The following is a 14191-nucleotide window of genomic DNA, read 5'->3' on the forward strand; positions in this document are numbered from 1 at the left end:
GGTTTCAGGAGCCAATAACGAAGTGCGCCGGCGGTCGCGGTACGCACCGCCGCGGTACGCACCGCCGCGGACGTGACCGCCATTTTCTATCTGCTTAATCACTCGAGACCTGATCATCCACAGGAGAGGACCTATACTGCAAGTGCTGCTGTGACCTCGGTCTGGAAGATACAATGGCTGCTGTGACTGGGGAAAGGGCCCCTGCCTTCACGTCTGAAGAATTGGACAAGCTCGTGGATGGGGTCCTCCCCCAGTATGCGCTACTCTACGGTCCTCCAGACCAACAAGTGAGTACCTCGGGTGATAATGGAATGGGCTATGCCTGTGTGGATTGGGGTGGATGTAAGTTGGTGGGGTGGGGGGCGAATGAGGAGTGCAACGCCCGACAGATGAGAGCATGTGCCATATGGCAAAGTGGGGGGGGGGGGGCAATTACATCTAACATGCAGGCCATTGATGATTTCCTCCTTTCCACCCTGTACATGTCTAATAGGTCAGCGCCCATCAGAAGATCGAGATTTGGCGTGCCATCGCCAAGGAAGTCCGGACCTTGGGGGTCCACAACAGACGGGGCACCCACTGCCGCAAGAGGTGGGAGGACATCCGCCGCGGAACAAGGAAGACCGCAGAAACACTGCTGGGGATGGCCTCCCAACCTAGGAGGGGTGCCAGTCGCACCATGACCCCCCTGATGTCCCGGATCCTGGCGGTGGCCTACCCTGAATTGGATGGGCGCTTTAAGACATCACAGCAGACACAAGGGGGTGAGTATCAGCACATTCTCCTATCTTTCTGCGCAGTGGAGGCGTCTGGGTGGGGGAGGAGGGCTGTGGGTGACATTAGGCCAGGGCGCTTTCTGTAGTGTAGTCCTCTCCCTTAGGCATGGCCCTGTGCCCCCGGCCCCCACCTCTGTAGGGTGACAAGTACAGCCATTGAAGGTCCAGCATCTCCCATGTGCGCGTTTGACGTCTCTTGGCCTGTTGTCTTAGTCAGTAGTACTGAGTAGTGTACCCCGAATGCGCGGCTTAGTGCATTAGGCACCTGTGTCTGTCCTCTCCGCCAACGGTGTTGACATTGCATGCACTCAACCTGGTCTTCTATTTTCTCCCCCCACCCTTTCTCTTCATCTTCTTGTGCATGTGTGCATTAGCATCATCAGGCGGAGGAGATATGGCATCGGAGCACGAGGGAGCTGCAGGACACAAGGCCCCGGTGGGCCCAGGAACAGACACCGAGGGCACCAGTGATCCGGAGGGCGAGGGGAGCACCACGACGGGGACCGCTGGTGAGAGCAGCGAAAGCGACACGTCCTCGGATGGGAGCTCCCTAGGGGTGGCGGCAACATCCGTGCCCCCCGCCTCTACAGATACAGCCGCCACCCAGCGCACCAGCCCCGCCCTCCCAGCAGCCCCTCAGTCTTCGCTCCGTGCCGGTTCGCCCATGAAGGCGCGCGTCTCCTTCGCCCCAGGCACCTCAGCCCCTGCCCCTGTTGCCCCTGCTGCCCTCAGTGCGGAGCTCATTGACCTGGTAAGGACGCTCATTGTTGGGCAGATGACCCTTTTGAATGCCATCCAGGGTGTGCAAAGGGAGGTGCAACAGAGCAATGCGTACCTGGAGGGCATTCATTCGGGTCAGGCTGCCCATCAACGAGCGTTCACTGCTCTGGCCTCAGCACTGACGGCAGCCATTGTCCCTGTTTCCAGCCTCCCTCTTCTTACTGCCTCCAGCCTTTCTCTGTCTCCTGTTCCTCAGCCTATCCCATCCACACCATCAGACCAGCCTGCACACACCTCAACACCCAAGAGCAGCTCATCCAAACACAAGCACCACAGATCCCGCAAACACTCACCCGAGCAACACCCAGATGCAGACATGCCAACAGCCACTGCCACCCCTGTGTCCCCCTCCTCCTCGTCTCCCTCCTCCCTCCCTGTGACGTCTACACTCACACCTGCATGCACCCCAACATCAGCCAGTGCTTCCATCACCATCTCACCCTCCAGTACAGTCCACACTCGTGCAGTCACCACCCCCACTGCCATGTACACGTCCCCTGTGTCCTCTCCCACTGTGTCTGTCACCCCCTCTTCCAAGACACACAAACGCAGGCAGCCACCCACCCAACAGCCATCCACCTCACGACAGCCTACTGCACCAGCACCTTCACCCAATGACAGCACACCTGACTCTCCTACAACCACCTCCTCTACCTCCACTTCCATCTCCACTTCTCCTACCCTTTACCTTGGCCCTAAAAAACTTTTCCTGGCTAACCTTAACCTCTTTCCCCCCGATGACCTCCCCCATCCATCTTCAAAGAGTCCCAAGAGCACCGCAGCCACCACCAGCCCAGCTTCGGGTGTCACTGTTGTGCCTGGGTTCTGGAGCCCACCCTTTGCCAGCAGTGACACATCGATCAGCAGCAAGGACACGTCCAGCCCCCCCCCCCCGGGAAGAGGACCCGCAAAACCAAGGACCGCCGTGCGAGGACCGACAGGGCTGCCCCCAAGGAGCAATGTGCGGCCACTTCACCACCCACACCATCTGGGGGAGGCAAGGGCCCGAGAGCCCCATCAAAGGAGCGGAAGGGCAGCAGGAGCGCGGAGAAGGTGGACCCCACATGCCACATCCCAGCTGGGAAGGAGGACACTAAGGAGGCCAGGAGTCCGTCCCCGAAGGGTCCAGAAACGTCACGGTCCGAGGGCGACTGAACAGGGAGTCCAGGCCAGGTCTGGCTCCCTTGACCTGCTGGATGGGCACCGCTGAACAGGGCCCGTGGTGCAGAAGAGCACCGCTGAACAGGGCCCCGCCGTGGAGATAGGCACCGCTGAACAGGGCCCGCGGTGCAGAAGAGCACCGCTGAACAGGGCCCCGCCGTGGAGATAGGCACCGCTGAACAGGGCCCCGCCGTCTCAAGCACCGCTCCGCTGGGCCCTTCATTTCAAGCACCGCTCCGCTGGGCCCTTCCTGTCAAGCACCGCTCCGCTGGGCCCCGCCGTCTCAAGCACCGCTCCGCTGGGCCCTTCATTTCAAGCACCGCTCCGCTGGGCCCTTCCTGTCAAGCACCGCTCCGCTGGGCCCCGCCGTCTCAAGCACCGCTCCGCTGGGCCCTTCATTTCAAGCACCGCTCCGCTGGGCCCTTCCTGTCAAGCACCGCTCCGCTGGGCCCTTCCTCTCAAGCACCGCTCCGCTGGGCCCCGCCGTCTCAAGCACCGCTCCGCTGGGCCCTTCCTCTCAAGCACCGCTCCGCTGGGCCCTTCCTCTCAAGCACCGCTCCGCTGGGCCCTTCCTCTCAAGCACCGCTCCGCTGGGCCCTTCCTCTCAAGCACCGCTCCGCTGGGCCCTTCCTCTCAAGCACCGCTCCGCTGGGCCCTTCCTCTCAAGCACCGCTCCGCTGGGCCCCGCCGTCTCAAGCACCGCTGAACAGGGCACCGCCGTCTCAAGCACCGTTGATGGTTCATTGTGCCCACCATGCCTCCTCCTTGACCAGTGGAGACTGTCATCCACCTGATGGACTGTGGCTTTGCACTCCCCAGGATGGTCCAGTGGGCAATCCACCCACTGCAGAGACTTGAGAGACTGTGGCTTTGCACTCCCCAGGATGGCCCAGTGGGCAGCCCACCCACTGTAGAGACATTGAGAGACTGTGGCTTTGCACTCCCCAGGATGGTCCAGTGGGCAATCCACCCACTGCAGAGACTTGAGAGACTGTGGCTTTGCACTCCCCAGGATGGTCCCGTGGGCATGGTGGCTCCTCGTGGATCTGGCGTCGTGGACTCATGTGGCTGTGGTGCCCCCCCCTTCCCTTCCCCCTGAGGTGCCTGTAGTTTTTACATCTGATGCCCCTGCAGTGTTCTCTCCAAAGGACTCAGGTCTCCTGTGTGGGCTTTGCCCTTGTTTCTCAAGACTTTGGCCCACGGACATGCTGAATTCGTAGGATGTGCAGGACTTGGTACTTCAGTTATACACTGATGTGTATGTCATTTGTTTTGTTGTGGATATCTTTCATGGTTGTACGCTAATTTTCTGGAGCTTTTTGGTACATAAATATTTATTCCAAATATGATTATGTCCTAGCATTTTTCAGGGGTGTTTGGGTAGTGTCACTGTGACTTGGTGCTCTGCATTGGTGAGTACATGATTGGGGGGGGGGGGGGGGGGGGTCGCATATGTGTGTGCCCGTAACCTTTCGTCCTCCCCCTCCCGTGTGTCGTAGGTGCAGTACTCACCGTTGTCGTCTGCGCCGGACTTCGTACTCGTGGTAGATGAGAAGGTAGACGAGAGCAGGTAGGATGTTTAATTCGGGTTCCATGCTGTCCTCCGTACTCATGGAGTGTGTTTTGGTAAGCGTTTTCCCGTTCGTAGTCTGTTTCCGCCGTGTTTTTATCGGCGGTGCTCCCGCCCCGGAAAAGGTGGCGGATTGGTGAGTTATGATAGTGTGGGCGGTACATTGTCTGCCGCCTGCCTGTTGGCGGTGACCGCTGCGCTGTTTGTCTGTACCGCCGCGGCGGTCGGAGTGTTAAGTTGGCGGGCTGTGTTGGCGGTTCCCGCCAGGGTCAGAATTCCATTTTTTGGACCGCCAGCCTGTTGGCGGGTTGGCCGCCACTTTAACACCGACCGCCAGGGTTAGAATCACCCCCCTAATGCATTGAGCATAAGCATTCCCGCAAGGCAACCATCAAGTATAAAAGAGGACCTAATAGGACTTATCATATTGCAAATACCTACCTACACTCTTCAACACAGTGTAGTAAAAATCCTTCCTTAAAAGCCTATTGCCTTCAACACATGAGTTTCAAAATACGTAAGTCAGGCCTACTGGCTTTCCCATAACATTTCATAATATAAATATTCTATTTGTGGAATCGGACATATCTTTTTCTAAAGAGCCAAATAGAGCTATAGCCTTTACAATTCACTTGACACCATAAGGAACACAGGTCCAACAAAATGTGCACAATCTGATAACCATCATGCATGCAGTTAGGAAATTCCAAATATTTACAAAATTACAGTTGGAAAAACAGCCCCTCTCAAAGGACCCTAACAAGGATTATCACAATGAAAATACCCTTCCTCCAGAGTTTGTCAAATGGGACTAGCAGCACTAAAATATTTGCCTGCTTCAGTAATCGTTTAGCTTTTATGTAATTAAATATCTATCCGTAGTTTGTAACACAGTGTGATGAGCCACAACTAAATGTCTATTGGCTTTAACAAATGTCTTTCCCAACAAATAAGCCAGGTTTATTGTCTTTGTCAAATCTTTTCATAATAAACATATCAGACTATGGCCCTCATTACGACCCTGGCGGGCGGCGGAGGCCGCCCGCCAGGATTCCGCCCTCCATAATACCGCTCCGCGGTCAGAAGACCGCGGAGGGTATTATGAGTTTTTCCCTGGGCTGGCGGGCGGTCTCCAAAAGACCGCCCGCCAGCCCAGGGAAAAACTCCTTTCCCACGAGGATGCCGGCTCGTAATCGAGCCGGCGGAGTGGGAAGGTGTGACGGGTGCTACTGCACCCGTCGCGTATTTCACTGTCTGCAAGGCAGACAGTGAAATACATTTTGGGGCCCTCTTACGGGGGCCCCTGCAGTGCCCATGCCGTTGGCATGGGCACTGCAGGGGCCCCCAGGGGCCCCGCGACTCCCCCTCCCGCCATCCGGTTCCCGGCGGGAGAACCGCCAGGAACTGGATGGCGGGAGGGGGAGTCGGAATCCCCAAGCCGGCGCAGCAAGCTGCGCCGGCTTGGAGGATTCCTTGGGGGCAGCGGGAAACCGGCGGGAGACCGCCGGTTTCCCTTCTCTGACCGCGGCTAAGCCGCCGCGGTCAGAATGCCCCACGGGGCACCGCCGGCCTGTCGGCGGTGCTCCCGCGTGCCGCAGCCCTGGCGGTTACAAACCGCCAGGGTCGTAATGAGGGCCTATGTCATCAGAAACAGCTTTTTCTGGTCAACCAATCAGACCTTTAGCCTTTATCACTGCCTGTGCACAATAACCAACACAGGTTTGTTGTATTGAGTGTAGGCATTCCAACAAGGCAACCATCAGGCATAGAGTCAGAAAATTACTAACATATACAAAATTACAATTGGCAAAGCAAAACGCAATTTCTCTCAAAAGGACCTCCCAAGGACCATTATTACAGTGGAAATCTATCATCATGCTTTGTCAGAGGTAATGACCAACACCAATACCTGTGGCTGCTATGGTGATCTGTGATCTAAGATACCATGTAACAGAATATCTCTCTGCAGGAATGAAGACAGAGTGAGAACAATCCACCCTTAAATGCCTATCATTTTAACATATGATTTCAACGATAAACATACATGCTGCTTCTATCTGTAGGAAAGTACCCTCTTTCTTGGCATTGTTACCCCCTTTTCCGCCTGATGTCAGTGTGCTTGACTGTGTTCTTTGGGATCCTGCTAATCAGGACCCCAGTGATTATGCTCTCTCTCCAAAAAGTCTGTATTTCACTCTCAATTGGCATACTGGTGCCCCCTTATAAGTCCTTAATATATGTTACCTAGGTACCCAGGGCATTGGGTTTCCAGGGGATCCCTAGGGACCGCAGCATATATTTTGCCACCCATAGGGAGCCCATGCAAAGGCTTCTGCAGAACTGCCATTGCAGCCTGCGTGAAAAGGCACAAGCATCCTTTCACTGCCATCAACACTGCACGGTCACTTGTAAGTCACCCCTATAGCAGGCCCTCCAACCCTGAGGGCAGGGTGTAAAGTACCTGTGAGTGAAGGCACCCCTGCACTAGCAGAGGTGCCCCCACGACCTCCAGGACCATTTTCCCGGACTTCGTGAGTGCGGGGACACCATTTTACGCATTTACTGGACATAGGTCACTACCTATGTCCAGCTACATAATGGTAACTCTGAACATAGGCGTGTTTGGTATCAAACATGTTGGAATCATACCCCAAGGCTTTTGCAAGCATTGGTTGTATGATTCCATGTACACTGGGGGCTCCTTAGAGGACCCCCAGTATTGCCATTTCAGCATTCTGAGGTTTTCCAGGCAGCCCCAGCAGCTGCCACCTCTCAGACAGGTTTCTGCCCTCCTGTTGCTTAAAAAGCTCTAGCCCAGGAAGGCAGGACAAAGGATTTCCTTTGGGAGAGGAGTGTTACACCCTCTCCCCTTGGAAATAGGTGTTACAGGCTTGGGAGGGGTAGCCTCCTCAAACCACTGAAAATGCTTTGAAGGGCACATTTGGTGCCCTCCTTGCAAAATCCAGCCTACACCGGTTCAGGTACCACTGCTCTGGCACGAAACTGGACAAAGAAAAGGGGAGTGACCTCTCCCATGTCCATCACCACCCCAGGGGTGGTGCTCAGAGCTCCTCCAGAGTGTCCCTGGGTTTTGCCATTTTGGATTCAAGGTTGGCAGGAAACTCTGGGAGCATCTGAGTGGCCAGTGCCAGCAGGTGATGTCAGATCCCTCCCTTGATAGGTGCTTACCTGGTTAGGTGACCATTCCCCCTTTCAGGGCTATTTAGGGACTCTTCTTTGGGTGGTCAGATTCAGATTGCAAGACTCCAGCAGGAATCCTCTGCATCCTCCACTTCGACTTCTCACTGAAGAAACTGCATCTGGACCCTCCAGGAACTCTACAAGTTGCAACAAAGAAGCAAGACACCTTCTGCAACATTGTAGCTCCAGCTCCAGCTCCTGCCAGCAACTGCAGCTGTTTCCCGGTCATGCATCCTCTGAAGACAGCCCGGCTTCGGCCTGCACCAGAAGAGCAAAGGAATCTCCCTTGGGGTGAAGGAGTCACTCCCCTGCTCCTGCAGGCACCAACTGCAATGACGACTTGTTGCCTGGACCCCCTCTCCTGCTGAGCTACGAGGATCCTGCATCACGGGTGGTAGACTGAAGTGGTCCTGACAGTCCTCCAACTCTCCAACTTTGGTGGAGGTAAGAGCTTGCCTCCCCTCTCAAGACAGTACCCCTGTGCACCTCGTGTTTTGCAGCTGCCAAGGCTTGTTGGCATCCTTCCTCCAAGTATTTCATGCATCTTGTAGCTTTGGACCCCAGCACTCTATCCTGTGATGCACAGCTTCCTGAGTGGTTCTCCGGCAACGTGGGAACTTTTGTCGTAGTGCTGCATGGGCCTCTTTTGCACCTTCATTGTCGCCATGCTGTGGAGCTCCTGTGCGCGCTGCCTGGTCTTCTGTGGGCTCTCTGAGTTGCTGAGAGCCCCCTCTGACTCCACCCCCTGGGTAGAGCCACCTAGTCCTTCCTGGTCCCGGGCATCGCCATTTACCGCTAACCACGAGCTTTGCGTGTACCAAGGCTTTTTGGAGGACTCCAAGGACGAAAACCCGACTGCAATCCTCCATCCAGCATGGGACATCACTGGCACAAACCAGGAACCCGACTTCGTCTTCTTGGGTGCAGTACTGACTGTTCTTCTTCACCGGTGGTTCTTCTTTTGCACCTTCATCCCAGTTAGAAAGGGCTTCTGCTCTTCCTGGAATCTGCGGTGAGACTTGGACTTGGTCCCCTTTTTCCACAGGTCTTCTTGTCCAGGAATCCACTGTTGGTGTCTTGTGGTCTCTTCTGGTTTTTGCATAATTTTTGTTCTCGTTTCTGTGTGTGTTCTGGGAAAGTTTCTGTGTTCTACTCCTGCTTTCCTGGTCATTAGGGTGGGTTCTAGTACTTACCTTTGGGGTTTTCTAGTACTCCCAGCTCCCCTCTACACACTACAGTTGCCTAGGTGGGATACCGACTTTCACATTCCACTTTCTTAGTATATGGTTTGTGCTACCCTAGGCCCATTTCTAACTATTGTGGTTTTGACTAATTGCATTGTTTTCTAACTGTTTTTATGCGTATTTCTGTATACTAGTATATATAATTTGTGTATTACTTACCTCATAAGGGAGCACAGTCTCTATGGTATTTTTGGGATTTGTGTCACCAAAATAAAGTACCTTTGTTTTGTAACACTGAGTATTTTCTTTCATGTGAGTGAGTACTGTGTGACTACAGTGGTGTTGCATGAGTTTTGCATGTCTCCTAGATAAGCCTTGTCTTCTCATCCACAGCTACCTCTAGAGAGCCTGGCTTCTAGACACTGCCTACATTTCACTAATAAGGGTGACTGGACCTAGTATAAGGTGTAACTACCATAGGTACCCACTACAAACCAGGCCAGCCTCCTACATTAGTGGTGCAGCAGTGTGATAACTACTTGCAATTGCCTTTTCACTCTGTCACCTGGTGCATTCCACGGGAAAGACTACCCTATACCTACAGACAATACATGGTACCTAGTATAGGAATCCATTCTCTACCTTTGTTTCTGTGAGACTAGAGGTTAGGTAGGTTAGGTACACCCTACACCACCTTAACGTACACACCATGTCTGCAGCTGGACCTAGCTCTGAGGTCATGGACTATCCCTAAGAGGGCATGGCCTTCCAGAAAATTGAAGGGGCTGTGTTCAAAGAGGAAGCTAGACATGGGGAAGAATCCAAATAAGAATTTCCTTTTGAGCCTCCTTCTCTAGGATGACCAGGAACATTCTGGTAGCCAGGTGGATGAGGAGGAGGAGGAGGAGGGAGACTCTGACCCCCGTGAGTTAGAAGATAATCTTTCAGGTTCAAGGGAGGGTTCTTCCAAGGAGCTTGTACCTAGTTCACCAACTAGTGTAGCTGGTAATGGGAGGGGAAGTCACTAAGGCAAGGCTCCCTTTACACCCAGAAGACAGGTAGTTAGGGTCAGAAAGACTAGGGAAAGATCCACTTCTGCCCACTCTCATGTCACTTCAGCATCTGAGGGGTCACACTGCACAACTCCAGGAGATGACTCTATAGATAGAGAACTCAGAAAGCTGAGACTGGAGGAGGCCAGGCTGAGGCTGCAGCAGCAACAGCTAGCCCTAGATAGGGAGGTCTTGGCAGGTGGCAGCAGCAGCAGTTTCAGGGATTATAGGGTTAGGGAGAACTCCATAGATTCCAGAAACTTGCGCAAAAGTGTTCCCTCATACAAGGTGGGGGGTGACATATACAAGTGGTTTGCTGCACTTGAGAAGGCCTGTAAAGTTCAGAGGGTCACTCAAAGGCAGTGGACTCCTATTCTCTGGTTGTCCTTCTCTGACAAAGGAAGGGATAGACTTCTCACTGTCAGAGGAGTGGATGCAGACAACTACAGTATTTTGAAAACAGCACTCTTGGAAGGTTTTGGTCTCACCACTGAACATTATAGGATCAAGTTCAAGGAGACCACAAAAAGGTCTCACAGGTTTGGGTTGACTTTTTGGACTGTTCTGTTAAAAGCTTTAAAAGACTGGTTACATGCCAGCAAAGTGTCTGACTATGAGGGCCTGTACAGTCTGTTACTGAGAGAGCATATTTTAAATGACTGTGGGTCTGACTTGTTGCACCAATACTTGGTAGACTCAGATCTGACCTATCCTCAAGAATTGGGAAAGAAGGCAGACAAATGGGTCAGAACAAGGGTGAGCAGAACATCTCATACAGAGGGTGATGAGGACAAGAAGAAGGATGGTAAGTCACATGACACAGGTGGGGACAAAGATAAAAACTAAGGCCCTCCTTATGAAATTGGCGGTAAGTCCTGCCTACCGCTATGCCAACCGCCGCCAACATACCGCCGGCGCGGCGGCTTACCGCTTCCCATATTATGACACACACCTAGCAATCCCTCACTATACAGCCACACACACAAGTCCCCCAGCCCAAAGGTCAGTGATAAACTGGTGGTACCAAAACCCACACTGTTACGCCAACAAAACTACGTCCACAGCATTATGACCCATGAATCACTGCGGGAAACCATTGGTGGTACATACCGCCGCGCTCAAAATGGACACACACCAACAAAACAACACCACATTGGTCAATCTGAATAACACACACCTGATACCCATACACACACCACACCCACATACCCACACCACTATAAAGCACCCACCCACACTACCGCAACCCCTTACGACCCAAAAATATTGACAACTGAGAAAGACAGACCAAGAGCACCCACAGAACCAGAGCCACAAGACACCATTACCCATACACCATCCACACACCTTACAGCCCACTCCCCAACACATCACCCCACACACCCTCACACACACCACTCACACTACACCCATGGCACCACAAAGACACCCCAGGTTCTCAGAGGAGGAGCAAAGGGTCATGATAGAGGAAATCATCCGGGTAGAACCACAGCTATTCGGATCACAGGTGCAGCAGGCACCATTGCGAGGAAGATGGAGCTATGGCGGAGAATCGTAGACAGGGTCAACGCCGTGGGACAGCACCCAAGAACAAGGAATTTCATCAGGAAGATGTGGAACGACCTACAGGGTAAGGTGCATTCCCTGGTAGCAAGACACCAGATAGCAGTACAGAGGACTGGCAGTGGACCCCCACCTCCTCCCCCACAACTAACAACATGGGAGGAGCAAGTCTTGGCAATACTCCATCCCGAGGGCCTGGCAGGAGTAGCAGGAGGACTGGACTCTGATAAGTGAACTCTTTACTACTTTCACCCTCCTACATGCATGCCATCACATACCCCCACTCTCACCCTCACTCTCATCATTTCACCACCTCACACACACCCCACCATAACAATCCACCCCTCCCAAAACCAAGCCCTGCATGCAACACCAATGCATGGACACCCATCACAGACCTGCATGGACACCTATCACTAAAGCATGCACACTAGAGACCATCACCTAGCCCACCAAATCACTACTCACACAAGGCAAAGCTGACAGGGCAATAACAACCATAAAGGGCAACACACCCATGCACAAGATGTCACATGCAGAAACAATAACACTGCTATTACATCCCCACAGGTCCCCCATCCAACGTCACTGGAGAGGAGGTGCCAGCAACATCCAGTCCCCCCCAGAAGAGACCCACTGTGATGACAGCAGCTCTGGACGCCTGGATCTGAATGAACAACCTGGCCCCTCAGGGACCTCCGGACAGTCGGTTACCCAGGCACAGTTCCATACCACCACAGAGCCTCCCCCCTCAGGGAAGACCACCACAGCACCCACCCAGCGGGCCCATACCTCTGTCCCCAGGACACGTCAATCAGCAGTGTGTCCACCACTACAGGGACCCCAGGACAACCCATAAACACAGGACAATCAGGGACTTGGGGTCAGTGGCAGTGGGCACACGGTTCAGGGGACTGAGGCACAGGACAACAGGGAAGCTAGGAGGACTGCTGTGCTCTCCACGAGGCACTCACCAACATCCTGGGAGCATACCACAATTCCCAGGAGACGATGGGCCAGATACTGGCCAAGTTGCAGGAGACCCAGGGGCTGAAGGAGGGACAGTACCTGGGGATCAGGGAGGACCTGAGGGACATCCACACCACCCTAGTCACCATTGCAGGGGTGCTGGCAGACATGCCCAACACCATGAGGGAGGCAGTGGCACACCACCGGGCCCCTGACACTAGCCACACCGATGAACAGCCCTGCTGCCGCTAGTGGACAGGAGGCCCCACCAGAGGACCAATAGGCCACCAGCACCCCTCCCCCTGCATAAGGAGAACAACCCCGATAACGGTCCCTGCGATCCAGGCAGAAGCCAGAGAACATTGCCAAGACCGCCACCAGGAAATAAGACTCTCCTGAATGTCACCCTTGTGTCCCTCTTTGTCACCCTGTCCACCTTGAACTGCCATTGCTCCACTTCCTATGCCCCCTTGGACAATGCACCTGTGATCCACATAGACTGGACTCTATCCTGGACATTCCACCACCATCACCCCAGCCCATTGCACATCCCCCTCCAATTATTAGCACCTAAATAAACACCCTTGGTAAAACTACAAGTATGGAGTCTGTCAATTGATTGAACTATGTATTCGTTTAACAATCTGTAAACATTGCACTTCAACTGTACAGTAATGTATACATAGGTATGACCTGTAGTTGGCTGCAGTCGACACACCAGGGGCTAGAGTGGGGCACAGATATCTGCAAATAGAGATGCCAAAGGGTTCAGTAAGTGACCATAGTAGTGTGAAAAACAGCCTGCCATGTACAATGTCCAACACAAAACTGTCAATGGAAGGTGAAGTTACAATGTCCTACCTGTATGTCACTGGAAGTACTGTTGAATGATTGCTGTTCTGTTGTCCTCATCCTCATCCTCTCCCTCCTCTTTGTCACTATCCACAGGGTCCACTGTTGCCACACGCCCATCTCAAGCCTCATCCTTCTGCAGAAAAGGCACCTGGCATCTCAAGGCAAGGTTGTGCAACATACAGCATGCCACGATGATCTGGCAGACCTTCTTGGGTGAGTAGCACAGGGAACCACCTGTTAGATGGAGGCACCGAAACCTGGCCTTCAGGAGGCCGAATGTCTTCTCAATTATTCTTCTTGTTTGCCCATGTGCCTCATTGTAATTTTCCTCTGCCCTTGTCCTGGGATTCCTCACAGGGGGCAGTAACCATGAGAGGTTAGGGTAACCATAGTCACCTGCAAATATTGAGGGATACCTGTTATCCAAACACTAACCCTTAGGGCCCACACCATACCCATACACCAACATATACCGGGTGGGAACCATGGGCTCACCTATTAGCCACACCCGGTGCCTCTGGAGTTGAGCCATCACATATGGGATGCTGCTATTCCTCAGGATAAAGGCATCATGCACAGACCCAGGATACTTTGCATTGACATGGAGATGTACTGGTCCGCCAGGCACACTATCTGCACATTCATCGAGTGAAAGCTCTTTCGATTTCTGAACACCTGTTTATTTCTCTGGGGGAGCAGGACAAATGCAATATGTGTACCATCAATAGACCCAATAATGTTGGGGATATGTCCCATTGCATAAAAGTCAGCTTTCATCGTGGCCAAGTCCTCAACCTGGGGGAAAACAATGTAGCTGCGCATGTATTTAATCAGGGCAGACAACACTCTGGTGGGCACTATTGAGAATATTGGCTGTGACGTTCCTGCTGCCAAACCCACTGTCACTTGGAAAGAACCAGTTGCCAAGAAATGGAGCACAGATAGGACTTGCACAAAAGGGGGGATCCCAGTGGGCTGACGAGTAGCAGATATCAGGTCTGGCTCCAATTGGGCACACAGCTCCATGATTGTGGCCCTGTCAAGTCTGTAGGTGAGGATAATGTGCCTGTCCTCCATTGT

The sequence above is a fragment of the Pleurodeles waltl genome, chromosome 2_1 (genome assembly GCF_031143425.1).
Source record: "Pleurodeles waltl isolate 20211129_DDA chromosome 2_1, aPleWal1.hap1.20221129, whole genome shotgun sequence".
Taxonomy (NCBI): domain Eukaryota; kingdom Metazoa; phylum Chordata; class Amphibia; order Caudata; family Salamandridae; genus Pleurodeles; species Pleurodeles waltl.